Source organism: Monodelphis domestica, chromosome 1 (genome assembly GCF_027887165.1).
Source record: "Monodelphis domestica isolate mMonDom1 chromosome 1, mMonDom1.pri, whole genome shotgun sequence".
NCBI lineage: Eukaryota > Metazoa > Chordata > Mammalia > Didelphimorphia > Didelphidae > Monodelphis > Monodelphis domestica.
The window spans coordinates 465,987,948-466,007,697 of record NC_077227.1 but is presented as its reverse complement, the minus strand read 5'-3'; the positions used below and the strand labels follow the sequence as shown (position 1 = coordinate 466,007,697).

Genomic DNA, 19,750 nt, shown 5'->3' with positions numbered 1-19,750 from the left:
TGACTGTAAACCACTAAATAAATAACCTGGAAAGTCAAAGTTCTATAAGTACCTTGTTAAGTACCTTGGGTCTGTGAACCCAAGCCAGAACTTATTCAAAATGCAGAATATGAAATGTTTAGTGCAAATATCCTTCAGTAATCTACAGAGCCATGCTTTTGTCAGCATGGGTATTCCTTTTCATGATATAGATTGCAACTGTAGCATTCCAAGCATATTCACATCTAAGAAATATAAATGATGTATGGATATTGTGTCTTCAGACACAAAGTTAAACTGATATTTGTGGGCAGACTCTTGACCTAGCCATGCTGCCTTTGTTCAAGGCAAACTCATTAACATTTTGCAAGGAGTCAAATTCCTTTGTAAAAGGGCAGGTTGAAGCCTGAAAGGTGTCATCATTACCATCCCATCCAATCTGAATTAACTATTCTTTGTTACATAGTCATTGAGCACCTCCCAAGCCACAACTGAAATAAATTTGGAAGGATGTTCAGTGATTTTCTCTCTTGGACTTTGCATTCTCACACTTGATGTTCTCATTCTATTTTCTATCTAGGAACTCTTGTTTCCTGCAACCTTGGAAGTTCTCACTGCTGTCTTTCTCTTTACTAAGGCCTTTCTACACGTGCTTTCTATCCGGGAATTCTTCCATGTGTCTGCATTACTTCTCACATTTTCCTTTAATTATCTTTCTAAGGAAAATGTCCTCAGGGATTTAGGCCTTCCTTTGATAAAGATTGACTTGTCAGTGTTCCTTTATTCTTCACCCATTTTCTCAGACTCCTTGCTCCTTCTAGAGCCCCAGCCCACAAAGGAAAATTCTTTTTATAACAGCCGCTGGCCAGCCTGTTATAGCAACCTCTTTTCAATTTCAGAGATGGCCCTTAGGAGTTGCTGTGGTAAACAAATTGACCTCCCTGTAGCTAATCTCTGAGTGAAGTCCTCCGAATTTAGCCAGGTGGACAATTAGTTAATAGGCAGGCAGTTTCTTCCCGAAGCTACCTTTGGCAAAGCTTTCCAGAACCCAAGATTATCTGTCTCCATGTTCTGATAAGGCGCTCTAGTGAAAGCTAGTGTGATGATAAAATGAAAAAAAGTCTTCTCTTGTTCATTTTAACATGATTTAAATGAATATGGGAAAGGAGACACAGATCTGTCACAAAGCAGAAGCCATACAACTATTTTCGATCGACGTGTTTTGTAACAACACTGGTTACTTCATCTCAGCTATTTCAGAAAGAGGGAAAAAAATCAAATGTGTGGGCTTGACAGGTGGTTTGCCAAATTTTAAACCAAAGATGAATTCAAAGAGACACCTCATTTTAAGAAAGTTACTTTCCCTGTAAACACCACCTGATTGTCTATAAAAAGGTTCCTGAAAACACTGCTTTTTACTTTATTAGGCTTGGTATACCTTGCACTTTCACTCCTGGGCACCACAAGTCTGGCTTTATGTGTTCTTGAAAGTTTTTTTTTTTGCTGTAGTTGGTGCTACTGCCTTCATTTTTTAAGCCAGGGGTGGGTCTCTGGGGGCAAAAGGGGAAGGACTGGATTGGCCTGTACTGCTCCCTTTTCCTAGCTTGGTCTTTCCATTGGCATGCAGTTAACAGTAGCACAATTTAGCACCTCGCCCACTGGATCCACCTCTTGATAGCAAAATTCACCAGTAGAAAAGCATTGCATTTCATTATTTCTACAACCTGAGTGAATTTGCAAATTAATTGATGTGTGGGAGGAAAGGCATCTGCTATTGTAAAAACCTTTAACTGTTGCAGTAAAACTGGAAATAAAATTAAGTGTTACTATAGTAAACTAATAGATACACTCCCAGGTGGCAAATCCCATACCATAGTACATCAGTGCCGATTCTTTCCTCTTTCTGATTCTTTTTAACTTTGGGGCTTCCTTTCTAATCAATTTGTTTCCCTTGACACATAATTCTCTGCCCCATCAGCCATGTTTTATTGATTCTTTTGCCCCACCCCCACCCCAGCAGTAATTTCTTCAATCTGTCTGTTCTCCCTCATTGCTTGCTGAACTTTCCTTTGAGACCAACTCCATAATCCATAAATTGAGGAGGTTGGTCTCAGTGACCTTTAGGAACTCTTCCAGCTTTAAATCTAAGGTCTTCTGATCAAAGAAAAACTGTCATTTTGTTGCCTCTTACAACAGATGCAACATTTCATACCTTTTATACTCCTCTGAAAGGAGAGAAAATGAGTCTTAATTTGTGTTGTGGAGTTGAGATTGGTCAGTTTTGTGATTAAATTGTTGTGGATTTCTGTTTTCTATCCTATAGGCTTCATGGGAGAGGGGAAAAGAAGTCTATTTTTGGAGTCAAGACCTAATCGTGAATTGTGATTGCTTTTGTTACTTACTTGGTGCTTGTGTAATAAGATAGGCAAGTTATCTCTTTGGGCTTCTTTTTCCTTTTTTATAAAGTGATCAATTCCTTTTCAGCTCTAGGTCTCATGGTCCAGTGTTCAAATTCCCTTAGTAATAAACATTTCTTATTCAGAATTTTACTTCCCTTTCCCTCATGCTTCACTGTCAGCTTTACAGTTTGGATTTAGTTTTATCCTGGCTCCTTTCTTTCCTTTTGGGTTTTCCCAGAATGGTTTTTGGCTTAGAAGATCCTTTCCCAGCTTGAAAGCTTACTAAAAATTCCTATGGCCTGATTCTGAGACTCTCTTTGGAGAAACACTGTCCTACCGAAATCATCATTTTCTTCAAGCTGCTTGCTCTTTTGAAGTTTCCATGAGCATAGGCAGGACATTATTCATCTGAAATCCTGTAATAACTTTTTGGGTCACTAGTACCCTTGCTGAAGAGTATCTGGTGGCCTCTTTTATGGGCTTACTACAGCTTGGCAGGGAGGGAAAGATTATAAGGCTCTGCTCTTCTTTGAAGAGAGGACCTTTTTATTTTATTTTTTTAAAATCTGCAAGCTGATTTAAAACCTCTTTTCTCTGTGATACTTCCTTATTATTTTGGCTGTCTACAGTTATTTTCTATGAATGTAACAGTGAAGGGCAAGACTACCTGGTGGGTAATGGCAGTGTTAAAAGCTGAACTTTTCAAAGAAGCCAAGATGACATCATTACAGTCACTACCCTTTGTGCTGTGGCCACAGAGATCTTTGTAGTAAGGAATAGGTTTTGTTTTTTTTTCCCTCCCAGAGACAAAGTATCTGGCTCTAGCTTGTAGTCTAGACTTTCCTAACTTTTTCAAATCATCTGTGAAAGAAAGCCTGAATCTTATTTGTCCCCCGTCTGCAAGGTTGGATGTTACCTTTAGCAGATTGACAGTTATAGAGTCTTTCCCTTTCTTAGAATTCAGACAAAAACCACCAGTTAGTTCATGGTGGCTTTTACTTTGAGGAATCCTTGCATTGTCTAAGTAGGAAAATAACTTAAGTAGACAATTTCCAACACTTATGGCCATTTTATAGCAGGGATTCAGGAGAACATACTTTGGCTTCTACCTTGATCTTTAACTTTGAGGCAATACCTCTTTTGCAAGTATAATATGGACTTTACTGGCAAACCTATCACAATCCTTATTAAAAAATTATTTCTCCTGCCTGTTTTCCAGATTTCGGTGCTTACTCATCACATTGGCAGGTTGTTTGAACACTCATTATTCTTTTTGAGCATGTCATTGCCATTTTTCCTTTCCTTCTAACCCTGTTTTACTCAGGCCATTCTTATTAAATATCATCATTTGCCCATTGGAAAGTTATTTGTAAACTTAATTAACCCCCTGTCAGTGCTTGAGCTAATTTTGTCCCTTTATACTCAGAGTTCCTGGTTGTAGTTCTGTATGTTCTGTACCATGTCTGTTAGCTACTTTGTAAATAGTTTTGAAATGCCAGTTGGTGATATATGGGTCTCTTTAACATTTCTTTGATTTATGTGCAGTGCAGTGGAAAAAGGCAGAGGAAGCAAATTATATGGCAAAAAATCTTGCCAATCTTCACTTTTTTTTATTCTTAGTTGTAAAAAGTACACTTATCCATCAAAACTGATGGATTTTGTTTTTTTAAATAAAAATTGAATATTTAACTGTCTGAAAACTTTAATAATATATTTACTATATATGCTTATTCAAGTCTAAATTAACACTCTTCTAGACTATCAAATCTAAAAAAAACCAAACCCATCTCAATTCATATCACTTGCTACTCTCTATTACTTCCCAACAGGGAAGGATCCCATGATGGAAGAGTTGGTAGGAAAGGAAGATGGAAGTTATATATTCTTGGGGAACCTTTTGTTTGTGATTTTTAAGGGATTTATTCCTTTTGGTTGTCCTATGAAATAGAAAATATACTGTTTAAATGTGAGTTGCCTTAACTTTACCCTGTAGACATTGATGAGGTTCCTACTATTTTCCTGAACCATTTTATCAATGAAATATTTATTGAGTACCTCTTTTATTGAGTATTGAGTACAAAGTTCTGTGCTAAGGTACTGAGGGACAAATAAAAAATAAATACAAATACAACACAGTTGCTGCTCTTTAGGAGTTTACAATCTATTTAGGGAAGCATGTAAAAAGATACTAGAGGTAAGGCTTTCCAATCTTATTTTTTTCTACCATTTAGCAGTAAATGCTTTCTAAATAGATGATTTTGTAATAAGTAAGTGACCACCCCAAAAGATGCAAGACACAGTACTTACATATGTGAATCAAATTTATTGAGTTGGACTTTGATCTCATTGCAGATGTTGGAGCATGGCTGCCAATGGGGGGTTGGGGCACTGCAAGGCCTCTGGCTTTGGGCCTACTACTGGTTCCACTGGCAAAGTGTCAGCATCTCTGATGCCCATCTGTACAGGAAGCATCAACCAATTGGTGGAGGCTTTTGGTCTTTCCTTATTTACGGAGTAGGTCTCACCCTGTGTGGTTGTGATATACTTATGGTTTTCTCATACTTATTAGATCTATACCATGTGGGACATAGGGTTCAGAGGCTATGGAAGAATAGCAAATAATTTCTTAAACTCTCTTTATCCAAACTTTAGAGCATGCGATTTAGATACCACAAGCAGATTAATCATAGAGGAAGTTGGACTCAGACCAAGTCTTGATTGATAGCATGAATTTCAGATCTTTAGTCATCATTCACTAGTTAGGTTCCATAGAGGTTTGGAAAGATCATAGTTTTATTAGTTACTCATAGTTCTCATATCTTTGTCTATGCATGTATTTTAGAAACATGCTAAATTTTAAAGGCAAATATTTGTTGACTCTAGGTAGGATTGAGTTTTTTTAAAAAATCTTTAATCCTTTATACAATGGTGGAATATATAAATGCTTGCTTGATAAATGCTTCTAGACTAGGTCTATAGAACATAAGTTGCAGAGTTCCTGTGTATGTGTATGTCTGTATATAAGAATCTAGTTCTTGGAATCTCAAGGTTGTGTATAGATGAAAAAGAATCATCTCTGAAGGGTTCAAAGATACTTTCCTACCAATCTCCTTGAATTCCATTTTAGCTAGAACTGTTCTAATAAATATCACTGTCCAACTGTAGTGAAGGTCCTAGACATAGAGCAAATCTCACAGGCATCAGAATACTATGAATTCACTCTCTCTTTCCTGTTTGATTCTTTTATTATTTTTCCCCTTAAAATCCCTTACTTAATTCTAAATATCAGTACCAAGGCAGAGAAAAGCAATAAGGGCTAGACAATTGAAGTGAAGTGACTTTCCCATGGTCTCATAGCTAGGAAGTATCTGAGGCTAGCTTTGAACCTAGGACCTCCATCTCAATGCTTGACTCTCTCCACTGAGCCACCCCTCTTTTACTGTTTTAAGTGCTATTCTTGTACCCTTTTGAAAAAATTGATCATGACTTTGTAATGAACATGGTTTCATTTGTCTCTCCCCCTCCCCCCCCCCCCCCAGTTTATCAGAGAGGACCAACTGGGTATATTTCCCCTTTATTTCTTTTTTTTATATCAAGTCTAATAAGTTTAGTTACGTATCTGACAATTTTGATATAAAAGAAAGGAGTTAAAAGAGCAGTTAAAAAAATCAGTCGCCTGAAAATCTATTCCCACTACTCTCTCCTGATTCTCTTCCTAGCTTGATTATTGCTTTTCATTCTCCTTTTCTTGATATTCAGCTAGGTATACCCTGACTTTGTGCTGGGCTCTCTTCTCCCTCTTTAGTATTTTTCTTGTTACTCTCATCAGTTCCCATGAATTCAGTTACCATCTCTATGCTGAGGTTTCTCAGATCTACGTATTAGACCAAATCTTTCTCCTGAACTCCAGACTTGTACTACTGACTACATTCTCAAACTGTATGTTCCGTAGCCACCTTAAACTTGGCATGTCCAGAACTAAATCATCATCTCCCCCTCTCAAATCCTGCCTGTCTTCTAACCTTCCCCATTTCTGCCAAGGGTTCCTCCTCCTCCTCCTAGTGATTACAACATAGATATCATCTTGGACTTTTCACTTTCTCTTACTCTGATATTCCATCAGTCACCAAATCCTGTTGATCTCTCATATATATACCCTCTTTTCTCTTCTGACATTGCCACCAGCTACCTTGGTTATTTCCTTATTACCTTATACCAGGTCTTTTGCAGTAGCCTTTTTAGAATTAGGTACCTTCCTACCTGTCCAGTTCTCTTACACCTTATTTATCCTCATATACTCCACAGTCCAGTCAGACAGGCCTTTGCTATTCCTTTCACAAAATACTCCATCTATCCCAATAAGAGAACATTCCCCCCATTCCTTAAGTTATAGCTAAGAAATGAGTTGTTGATAATCAGATCTTAATCATAGGATTTTTTATTGTGTTTATTTTTTATTTTTTTACCAAAAGGAACTCATAGTTCTTTAACTTACTAATATTTTTAGGTTGGACAAAGGGATATATAACTGAACAAAAGGATAATTATTAGCAATTTATTTTCCCAAACTTGAGAATTAGACATGTATTCTAGTTTCAATATATGTATCTGTAAATTGAAATCTAGAAGAAAACTTGATTTCCTATGGAAAAGGTAATTATAAAGATAATGAATGTCATTTATTAAATGCTTGTTATGTGCCAAACACTCTTCTAAGCACTGAAGATACAGACACAAAAAGTGAGACAGTGCTTACTTTTAACAGCTTACATTGTAATGGAGGAAACAACATGTATAGGGGAGTAGTGGCCATGGAGGAGAGTTTTTTTTTTTTTCAGGAAGTCACAGAGATGGTAAATAGAGTCATAGGGGACTTGACTGACATGTTGTTTCCAGGCGAAGTTCTAGTGGCTTATGTATTAGAATTTACTCTAAAACCAAGGGAATTAAGCCTCCTTCAGCATAGTCCCCAGAAGCCTGGGGATGCAGTGGCAGAGCAGATAGTGAGAAGATGGCTAGAGGGGACGGCCCAATGATATATGAAGCTTGGTTTGGTTAGTTGAGTATTAGCTAGATAGAATGGGCTATATGAAAATAAGGACATTTTTACGGTGTAGGAAGATCATTTTATCAACATGTTTTATCTCCTATACTTAGAAAGAATGATGAAAAGATTCATGAATTATCAGTCAGTTAAGCATTTGAGTCTCTCCTGTGGGCTCTTGATGTGGTGAAGTACAAAGTAAATGGCATGAATCCTGGCCAAAAGCCTTCCAAACCCTGAGTTGTTTTAGTTAGCTCATACCTTTGTTGTTATTTATTAGTGATTATTAATAAATGAGGTTATTCTTTTATTTCATAAGTGTGGTAGGAGCCATACTTCTCAACTGCTCCCTTCTCACGTAGGTTAGGGCAATTTTTCCATGAGACATTCCTGAGACTTGATTGGCTCATATTTTGTCTCAAGTACAAAGCAACAAGGAGGAATTAAAAAAATATATATAATGTAATAAAATTGTATTTTTATTTTTTTGCCAATTACATGTAATAACAAATTTGCACATAAGTTTTTCAAAGTTATGTGGTGCCTCCCTTCTTTCCCTCTCCCTCTCCAGAGCTGGCAATCAATTCAATCTGGGTTATTGTATAATTAGAATTTTGTTCCCCAGAACTTTCTTTCCCAGCTTCCCATGTTCCTTCTCTTGTTCTAATTATATAATTATACATATATTATCATGCAAAACATAGTTCCATGTTATTAATTTTTATAAGTGAATAATTTTATGAAACCAGAACCCCCAAATATAAACCCAAATAAACAATTGAAAAATCATATGCTTTAATCTGAATTTTGACTCTCTGGAGGTGGAGAGCATTCTTTGTCATAAGTCCCTCAGAATTGTCCTGGATCATTTCATTGCTGAGAGTAGCCAAATTTTCATAGTTTATCATCATACAATATTACTGTTACTGTATATGATATTCTGCTGGTTCTGCATATTTTGCTCTGCATCAGTTCATATAGATCTTTCCAGCTTTTTTCTGAAACCATCCTGTTTATCATCTTGTAGCCCAATAGTATTCCATCAACAACCTGTACCATAACTTGTTCAGCCATTTCCCAACTGATAGACATTCCCTTGATTTCCAATTTTTTGCCATCACAGAAAGAGCAGCTATAAATATTTTTGTACAAGTAAGTCCTTTCCCATTTTCCAATGGGAACTTGAGCCCTTTGAATAGTAGATCAAGATGTGAGTTTTGGTATATTAAGGCAAGTGATTCTTAGTGCTAATCCCCATTGAATATCCTCCTGCCATGCAAATTTCCCATTTAGTAACCGTTGAATGACTTTATGAGGGTCTCATTCTGTTCTAGTGGTGAGACCTAAATTGATAATGTACTATGTGGTCAGGACCAGTCCAGAACAGCCATTATAGTTGAATTTCACAAATACTGCTTTTTATAGTCAATATAGTCTTGGAAAGAGACTTTAGAGATTTATCTTCTTAGCTCACTTATTTTTACAGAATCTTAATCATGGCTCTGAGCACGATTTAAACAAACCACGATTTACTTTAATGATAGAAGAGTAATTTGAATAGTTCATAAATACAATGATTGTTCTTTCCTGCTGCTTCTATATTTAGTTTCAATACTTATTGTTCAGTCGTTGAGTGGTGTCCCACTTTTTGTAATCCCTTTTGGAGTTTTCTTTGCAAAGATACTGAAGCGATTTGCCATTTTCTTCCCTCACTCATTTTATAGACGAGGAAACTGAGGCAAACAGGGTTAAGGGACTTGCCCTGGGTCATATAGCTAGTGACATCTCAGGGTTGAAAGAGACCATACAGGTTGTTTAGACTGGTACCTTCATTTTATTGTTGCATAAACTGATGCCTATTCAGGTGAGATTTGCTCAAGGTTACAGAAGTTAGTTAATTATTTTTTTTTTAAACATTATTTTATTTGGTCGTTTTCATACATTATTCACTGGAAACAAAGATCATTTTCTCCCCCCCCCCCCCCCCCCCCCCCCACCTTTCCCTCTCCCATAGCCAACGCATGATTCCACTGTTTATCACATGTGTTCTTGACTGGAACCCATTTCCCTGTTGTTGGAATTTGCATTATAGTGTTCATTTAGAGTCTCTCCTCAGTCTTATCTCCTCCAACCCTGTAGTCAAGCAGTTGCTTTTCATCGGTGTTTTTACTCCCACAGTTTATCCTCTGCTTGTGGGTAGTATTTTTTTTTTAGATCCCTGCAGATTGTTCAGGGAAATTGCATTGATACTAATGGAGAAGTCCATCATCTTCGATTGTACCACAATGTATCAGTCTCTGTGTATAATGTTTTCCTGGTTCTGCTCCTTTCGCTCTGCATCACTTCCTGGAGGTTGTTCCAGTCTCCATGGAATTCCTCCACTTTATTATGCCTTTTAGCACAATAGTATTCCATCACCAACATATACCACAATTTGTTCAGCCATTCCCCAACTGAAGGGCATCCCCTCATTTTCCAATTTTTGGCCACCACAAAGAGCGCAGCTATGAATATTCTTGTACAAGTCTTTTTGTCCATTATCTCTTTGGGGTACAAGCCCAGCAGTGCTATGGCTGGATCAAAGGGCAGACAGTCTTTTATCGCCCTTTGGGCATAGTTCCAAATTGCCCTCCAGAATGGTTGGATCAATTCACAACTCCACCAGCAATGAATTAATGTCCCCACTTTGCCACATCCCCTCCAGCATTCATTACTTTCCATAGCTGTCATGTTAGCCAATCTGCTAGGTGTGAGGTGATACCTCAGAGTTGTTTTGATTTGCATCTCTCTTATTATAAGAGATGTAGAGCACTTTTTCATGTACTTATTAATAGTTTTGATTTCTTTGGTTGAGAATTGCCTGTTCATGTCCCTTGCCCATTTGTCAATTGGAGAATGGCTTGATTTTTTGTACAATTGATTTAGTTCTTTATAAATTTTAGTAATTAAACCTTTGTCAGAGGTTTTTATGAAGATTGTTTCCCAATTTGTTGCTACCCTTCTGATTTTGGTTACATTGGTTTTGTTTGTACAAAAACTTTTTAATTTGATGTAATCCAGATTATTTATTTTGCATTTTGTAACTCTTTCTAATTCTTGCTTGGTTTTGAAGTCTTTTCCTTCCCAAAGGTCTGACATGTATACTATTCTGTGTTCGCCTAATTTTCTTATAGTTTCCTTCTTTATGTTCAAGTCATTCACCCATTTTGAATTTATCTTGGTGTAGGGTGTGAAGTGTTGATCTAAGCCTAATCTTTCCCACACTGTCTTCCAATTTTCCCAGCAGTTTTTATGAAATAGTGGATTTTTGTCCCAAAAGCTGGGATCTTTGGGTTTGTCATATACTGTCTTGCTGAGGTTGCTTGCCCCCAGTCTATTCCACTGATCCTCCTTTCTGTCTCTTAGCCAGTACCAAATTGTTTTGATGACCGCTGCTTTGTAATATAGTCTGAGATCTGGGACTGCAAGACCCCCTTCCTTTGTATTTTTTTTCCCAAATGAACTTTGTTATGTTTTTTTCTAAATCAGTAAAAAAAATTTTTGGAAGTTCCATGGGTATGGCACTAAATAGATAGATGAGTTTGGGTAGGATGGTCATTTTTATTATATTGGCTCGTCCTACCCATGAGCAGTTAATGTTCTTCCAATTGTTCAAGTCTAGTTTTAGTTGTGTGGAAAGTGTTTTGTAGTTGTGTTCATATAGATCCTATGTTTGTCTCGGGAGATAGATTCCTAAGTATTTTATTTTGTCTAGGGTAATTTTGAATGGTGTCCTTCTGTTCCTCCAAAGGTGATTTTATGCTCCTTTGATGTAGTCTATTTCGTTCGGTGCCGAGGAGAGGAAGCGTGTGGCGTCTAGATTGCAGCCATGATTACCCGGAAGTCCAAGTTAGTTAATTATTAAGTATTAATTAAGAGCTTCCAATTTGTCGGGTTCTTCTCAAGTCTTTCTGACTCCAGGCACAGCCCTTTAATCCACTGAGCTTCTTAGTTGCCCCCAGTTTGAACAAAGCTAGAGTGATCAGTAAATCTTGTGCTATATGCAACTATATACATGATAGTTTGTGCATTTCCAAAAATAAAATTAAGATTACTATCCTGGGATGAGTTTGAGTCTATTTAGGGATTAAGATATAAAAAAATACTAACATCTATCAAGACCAGTGGTCCATTCAGCTATGTAATCTGTCTTTAGACGTGATGCCAAAGGAGAACATGACTTCTTTTCTAGCATGTCACTGTCTGAAGTTTAGAGTTACCCAATTATATCATTGCTTTTTAGCCTGCTTATGGAGCTATCCTTGGAACCTATTTGTATTTTCAGTTAGTGCTAACTGTTAAGTGGACTCTCCTTTTTTTTTTGTGGTTCTTGGAAATGTTCTTCCAACTATCCCGGTTGAATAGAGAAAGTTGAGAATATGGTTCAAGGAAATAGGAGGATAATGGGAACCAGAAAAAACAAGCCATTGTGAACCTTCTGGTTCCTACATTCTTTTTTTCTCAGCTACAAGGCTTTGTTAGGAAACTGTTCAGCAATCTGAATGATAGCCCTTTTAGCTGATTGGCATCTTGGAGATAGGATAACATGTAAGCAGATGCAGCATAAACAGGAGCAGTTGTAGAGAAAGGATTATTAATAAAGGTGTGAGCCCTGTGAAGTTCCAGTCGAGTAATTGTAACCAATCCTAAATGTTGCAGTAATTTAAAGGAACAACAGTGATTGTCCCCATGGGCATGTATTTTAGGTTTTTTTTTTTTGGATAATGTTTTGTGTTTGAAAATGTGAGGATTAATATTTAAAAACAAACAGCAGTTAGCAAGTAAATGGTGCTACAAATGGACAGGAAACATAGCCCTGATCTCAACATCCTTTAATACTAATTGAAAGGCCCCAAACCTAGCTTCAGAATAGAAAACAAATAAGCAAAAAATTGGAGGCTGCCTTCTTTTAGTTTATTGATGCTGCTTTGACCAAGTTAAAAAAAATGCTGTTACCCTTAAAGGATCAAACCTAGGTTGGGGGAGGTAGGAAGAAGCAGCTTCCAAGCTGATCTCATTATCTGAGATGTAAAGTAAAAACCCAAAGAAAACAATTAGAGCTGGCATTTCTCTGTCCCGCTTTCTTGGGCATAGCTGAATTCAAGCATGCATACTTATTTTTTTTTCAAAAGAAGAACTAGGGCTTTATCATATTAAATGAGTCTTCCTCATTAGCTAAACCAAAAACATATTTTAATAATGAGGGGCAATGGTCTCTGTCTTTTAAAGTGACAGAAATATAGCCATGATTATGCTTAAATCTCTGCTCTGGTCAGTGGTTTAATGGTTCAGGGACATATTAACATTGGCAGAGAAATCTTGACTACTCCCCCTTCCCCCTCCAAAGTAATGGAAGATTTAAGTCAGTCTAAGGTTATATGATCTTCAAAATGTGGTCATGAGGGGTAGGCTTGTAATTTGGAAACATTTTTAATGTCCAGATGTTGGCTTTAACTGTTTTAATGGATGATTTTAAGTGGGCTAAAGTGGTCCTTAAGTAGGTGATGTGCTTATCTGATGCACTGATATTGAAAATCTTTAAGCAACAGTGAATTATAATATACAGACTCTCCTTGAACCTAGGAAAATTAAAAAAAAGATAATTGCCATTATCACAGAACAATATAAAACCCATAGAAAAGATTAAATTTAATATTTCCTAGGATGGGCTTTAGGCTTTATGACATTGTTTAGGGCTTTGCACTACATTTTGTGCATTTCTTCCCGTGGAATTTGGGTGGAGGGCAGGAGGTTTTTTGAGTACAACCTTCCCCAGTTTATTACCTTAGTTTGGGACTAACAGAAGCAAGAACAACTGAAATTTCAATGTTTAGAAGAGGTCAGAGAGTAGGAGAACATAAGAAAAAAACTAGGACCTCATTCAGAATTAGGGATATTAATATCATTGTTTATTTAGTGTCATTTATTCTCTTTCTAAAAACTAACTCACATAATTCTAGAACTCATTTCATACTGGAGACTATAGCTTAATTAAATACTTATTCCTGCCTAAGTACTTTTAGAAATATAGAATATAGTTCTCTTGAATTAGACTCTCACTGTATCTTTGCTTGTTATAATAATTAATTTATGTAGTTCTTTAAGATTTTCAGTGCTCTGCTGGGTCTGTACCCCAAAGAGATAATGGACACAAAGACTTGTACAAAAATATTCATAGCTGCGCTCTTTGTGGTGGCCCAAAACTGGAAAACGAGGGGATGCCCATCAATTGGGGAATGGCTGAACAAACTGTGGTATATGTTGGTGATGGAATACTATTGTGCTAAAAGGAATAATAAAGTGGAGAAGTTCCATGGAGACTGGAACAACCTCCAGGAAGTGATGCAGAGCGAGAGGAGCAGAACCAGGAGAACATTGTACACAGAGACTAATACACTGTGGTATAATCGAACGTAATGGACTTCTCCATTAGTGGCGGTGTAATGTCCCTGAACAACTTGCAGGGATCCAGGAGAAAAAAACACCATTCATAAGGAAAGGATAAACTATGGGAGTGGAAACGCCGAGAAAAAGCAACTGCCTGAATACAGAGGTTGAGGGGACATGACAGAGGATGGACTCTAAATGAACACTCTAATGCAAATACTATCAACAAAGCAATGGGTTCAAATCAAGAAAACATCTAATGCCCAGTGGACTTACGCGTTGGCTATGGGGGGTGGGGGGGGGAGGAAAAGAAAATGATCTATGTCTTTAATGAATAATGCTTGGAAATGATCAAATAAAATATATTTAAAAAAAAAAGATTTTCAGTGCTCTTTTTTATTCTCTCAACTCAGAAGTAGGAAGTACAAGTTTTATTACCTTCATTTTTCAGTTGAGGAATCTGAAACTTTTTAGCAAGTAGTTTGCCAATGGTCACCTGGTTTACAAGGGTCTGAGATGTATTTCAGGCTTTTCTCCTGAATCCAAGTTTAGTGAACTGTCTTCTGGGCCAGGTTACTTACTGAAATTCTCTTCCTCAAGGCCAGACTAACTTAGGTGCCACCATCTCCCAGATTCCCCCCTGCTAGAAATGCTCTCTCCCATTTGGAATCTCTCAGAGCACATCACCCTTCTCTTGAGTGCTTTTAGCTTAATTTGAATTATAGTTGCCTATATCTCTTTCTTCCCTCACCTAATAGTTTCATATAATCATATGAAGAGGAACTCTTTCTTATTTCATCTTAGCATGAAATGTGTGAGGGGCAGTGTAATATAGTGGATGGAGAACTAGCCTTGGAGAGACAGGAAGGTATTTAAAAAAAATTCGTACTTTCTGCCTTAGTAACAACTCTTTAAGACAAAAAGGAAAGGGCTAGGCAAACAGGTTAAGTGATTTACCCAGATAGTGCTATGAATGCATTTTGAGAACTACTAGACTAGATTTATCTAAAAGGTTCTTCTGGGCCTAAAATCCAGTGACTGAACTATTTATACTAGTAGTGTCAAACTCAAATAGAAATGGAAGCCATTCAACAAACATAAGTCCTTCAGCTGATATTCACTTCAAAAACCACATATTAATATTACCACCTATGTTCTAGTGTGTTTTCCTTTATTTTGTTAAAGACTTCCCAATTTACATTTTAATCTGGTTCTCTAGGCACTGGTATGTTGAGAGCTGCAATGCTGACTGCACATTTGACATCCCTGACTTAGGCTATAGTTTTATTCATTAATTCATAACAACCATTTAGTACATACATTTGAAATACAGAATGCTTTATTAGGCAGTGGGGAAGATACAAAGTTTAATTAAGATATGATAAGATAATCTAGCAAGGAATGATTTGACACATGTACAAATATGCAGTGTTATGTATCAAGTGAAATAAATTTAAGACCACATACATGTCAATTTTAAAAGTATTAGCTGAAGGGTCATTTTCTTCTTTTAGTTCTATGTACAGACATTCAGAATCATAAGAAAGTGGGGTTTATTCCCTGCTATTTACTTACTAGTGTTGAGTACCAGCAGTGCAATAAATAGTTAAGGTCTCTTTGTGAGCAATACTGTAGGAAAGGATCACAGAGATTATGAAGGCAATGGAATGCTAATGCCTTGGAATATCTCTCAGGATCTACAAATGTTCAGAATTCATTATTAACTTGAGTCTGTTAATGATTCCATTGTATTTTTTTGGTATGTTATTCCATATATTCATACATACATGTTTTCTTCTTAGATATAATATAAGCTCCTTGAGAAGTAGATTTTTTTAATTGAAGTTTTATTCTTGTTATTTTTATCTCTAACAACTAGCACCTGACTAACATATAGTAAATGCTTAATGCTTGTTTTTTGATTGTCTCTTTCCATGAGATTTTAGTTATTAGCAAGTATATTTTGCTTAATTGTCACAATATAATTTATCTTAAGCTGGAAGGGATTTCAGAGGGCCTCTAGGCCAACTTTCTTATTTTATAGACAAGGGGAAAAGCCCACGGAGGTTAAATGACTTGTCCAGATAATAGGTGCCAAAAGGAGGATTTGAACCCAGATCCTCTGATTCCAGAGCTGGTGCTTTTTTCTACTGCACTGATGCATGAGCTACATATACCTCAAAACTTAAGTATTAAATCAGCTTTTTAAGTAAATCTTTAAGGAATGCAACATTTAAGGAAGTTAAGATAAATTTTAAAAATGCAAAATATCTAATTGGCTTGTTTGATAATACACTTTTCCTTTGTTGGTTGTTATTGCTGTTGTGTTTAAAGTAGGATACACCATTCTGGAAGGGCCTAACATGGAACTCCACTGCTTAGAATAACTTGGAAGGGTACCATCTAGCTAATTTTTGAATACAAGAGTTAGGATTTATGGATTTCAATATTAATGGTATAATTTTTATTAATGTGATTGTTTCTAATCCATGTACTAAGTATAATTGGAAGTACTAGCAACCTTCATTAATTTGTACCGTACTAATACAAGTTGGTCATCATTCTGGAAAGTGCTAAGCTATAGTTACTGTTGCTATCTGTGGAAAGATTATTTAAATAAAAAATTCATGTAAGAAAGACTAAAGTATTCTAATAATTCAAACTTTCTCCTAATTTTGACTTATCTGATCCCTAATTTAAATTCTTAACCTTCTATATGAATGAACATAAATCAAGAAAGGAAATTGATTGGCAGATACTTTAGTTAGGAGCCTAGCATTTTAGCCCTAGGTAGTTAATAGTAGATCTGAGATGGGAATTAATAATCATAAGATTATAATGAAGAAATATCCTTAAAATATAGGGTAAAAAAATAACCAAAGTATAACTTCTATCAGCTAGCAAATAAAATGAATGAATGAATGAAACAACCAACTGTGGTGAAGTCAAAAGAAGGGTAAATTGTTTAATCTATTTCCTCATTTAAAAAAATTATTGAAGCCTTTTGGGTACCATTTATTCTCTGTTATCTCCTCTGCTCTCAATTCTACCTTGTAACAAAGAAAAACAATGAACAAAACTGAGCAACAGTACAACCGAGTCTGACAAGAACATTTCAACATTTAGTTCCCATTGTCTCTTACCTCTCTTTCCAGATTCCTTCTTCCTTCCCACTTTTTATTTTTACTCCTCCTGAATCTTGCTGTTAAGAGGAGAAATGATGCTAGATAGAAAAGTCACATTAGAATTTTGGGATGTTGCTTTTGAAATAGAGCTGTTTCCATGCCATAGACATTTGGAGAGAAGTATGTTTATTGAAATGTATTTTTATAGAAAATATTACAAGAACCTGTAAATGAAAACTCATGACTGTAATTTGTGGAGTGCTATGTTCTTAATGTTAATTTGTGTATTATTTAGACTTCTCTTCTGATATTCAGAACTATTAGATAAGGGAACATTTTCCAAGAATTTTTTCACATCAAAACTGTGTTCCATGTAATAGTGTATATTGTCCTTAAATAATGTATAAATCAGGTTGGACAGGAGCTACCTATTAGTTTTATTAACTTTGACCTTTTTTTCCCTATTATAAAGATGGTTTGGTAAATATTTAATGGGCCCTTATAGATCCTGACAGTTGGGTCTGTGTTCCTGGAAGCTGGGGTAGGTATATATGATTAACAAATGTCACTTAATCAGAGTCAGCTTTCAAAGATGGATTTTGTTTTTGGGAATGGGACTCTTTCTGTTTATACATGTTCAAACAGGGTATCCTATATTGACTGAGTTCAAGATGGCACAAGTTTTCATGGGAAAGCATTCACCATGAGATGGTGTTTAACCAGATTCTACTGGTTCTGTGTTTGTTTGTTATGGGCAAGTGATGTGAGAGATGCCAGGTGGGCAGAATACCACCATGGCACTTTGATGCATAGCCAGGAAAATTTCCAAAGTAGAGTCAGCACCAAGGGAATGGCTGAGCTTGCATGGACCCTAATAAAGATGCCAAAAAGAAAAAGAAAGAGGAGAGAATGTTTCTTGAGCCAGAAGGGGGCTCTTGCCAAGCTGTCTTTACCTTTAATTCCATAAAACCCTGCGCATATTGCATTCATTGCAAATTCTGGTGGGGAAGATCGAAACCCAAGTCGCTGACATTTTGAAACATTGTCTTTCAAACTTGTACTGTCCCTTGCTTCCATTGATTTCCCATTTTAAAAATCTGTACAAGAAAAACAAATTTGAGCAAAATTCATTGGTCTACAATGAGTTGTTAGAGCCAAATGATGCCCCCCTTTCCTCTCTCTGAGAAGAACTCTGTTTTTATTAAGACTACCATATATTTTTGTCTTGTGTTGTATATGGCTTATGCAGCAAATCGACCAAATAAATCAGGAGCCTGTTAAAAAGCAATATGGATGCTCCAAATACTGATGTTGGCGTTCTATTGGGTCACTGAATATCTTCATTTTTATAGCCACTTTCGAGGAGCAGAACATTTCAATTGGTTTTGTTTTTCTCATTCTCTGACTGTGCTCGGCTCAATGGCTTTTGCTAAGGCTATTTATTTTTCAGAACATTATTAGCCTTTGTATCCAGGGCCTAGCCCTTTTTATATGGTGGTCACCAGTTTCATTATCAGGAGCTGTGGTGTAACTGATTTCCAAAGGAAATCTATGCCTAGCAAGATCGTTTTGAAAAGAAATTGATTTAGAGCTGCCAAATGAATATTTGTATATTTGGTTGATTCTAAATGCTTAGAAGAATTTGTTATAATTTTAGAAGGGTGGAAGAAACAGACTGGATGTTGTAAGTGGTACTAATCCAAATTCTTAACTTGTCATTTTCACATTTGAATGTTTTATTTACATCTCTGTAAAATTGGAATACCTTTCAAGTAACATTTTATTGTAGAGACACACATTCTGACATGTCTTACTGAGAGCTAAAATACAGAAGTGTTGGATTTAAAATGGGAAGATAAAGTAAAGTAACAGACATACATTGCTACTTGAAAAATTAAATTTAGGAGGAAGAATGTGTTTATCTGCTGATAAATGAGAATAATAGAGTTGTATTCCTAATCTCAACATGTTTCAGAAGCAAGTACCATCCAGTCCATTTTCCACATTGGGGAACTGAGGCATAAAGTAGTTTGACTTGTTCTAAATTAAGTTGAAGACTGGACATTTGTCTGGATACCATTAGTTGTGATACTGATAAGATTTTTAATTATATAGCTTCTTTGTCAGTTTGCTACTAACTGTACCAATCTCTAATCTCTCTGGAAGTCATTTTTATTTTTCTTCTCCCAACTTTGTTCATTCAATTCAATTTCTTCCTTTAACTCTTTTTATTTAATGAAGATTTTTTTTTTATTAAAACCCTTACCTTCCATCTTGGAGTCAATACTGTGTATTGGCTCCAAGGCAGAAGAGTGGTAAGGGCTAGGCAATGGGGGTCAAGTGACTTGCTCAGGATCACACAGCTGGGAAGTGTCTGAGGCCAGATTTGAACCTAGGACCTCCCATCTCTAGGCCTGGCTCTCAATCCACTGAGCTACCCAGCTGCCCCCCAAGATGTTTTAATATGTTTAAAAGATCACTGGACTTGGGAGTCAGAAAGCCTCCAAGTTCAAGTGCCACTTCCAGCATAAGCTATATGACTGTGGATAATTAATCTAATTTTTCTGAGCCTTGACTTACTAATAATCCACCTCACCGATCAACCTCACAGAGCTATTATGAGGCTCCATTGAGATAATGTATTAAAAGTTTTATAAATTTTGAAATGCTATATGAATATAAAGTATTGTTTTTAATTCAGCAAACATTAATTTACTTGTATTCATTTCTATAAACTTGAAGTCATAACCTTGTTATTAGTATTGCCTTTGTACCCA

General features: G+C 36.3%; 1 protein-coding gene across 1 annotated transcript in view; it reads left to right on the top strand.

Moving 5' to 3' along the window:
* The window catches only part of MED27 (mediator complex subunit 27), a 276,923-nt gene that overhangs the window by 76,947 nt on the left and 180,226 nt on the right, over positions 1-19,750 (top strand). The gene's annotated exons all lie outside the window — the stretch shown is intronic.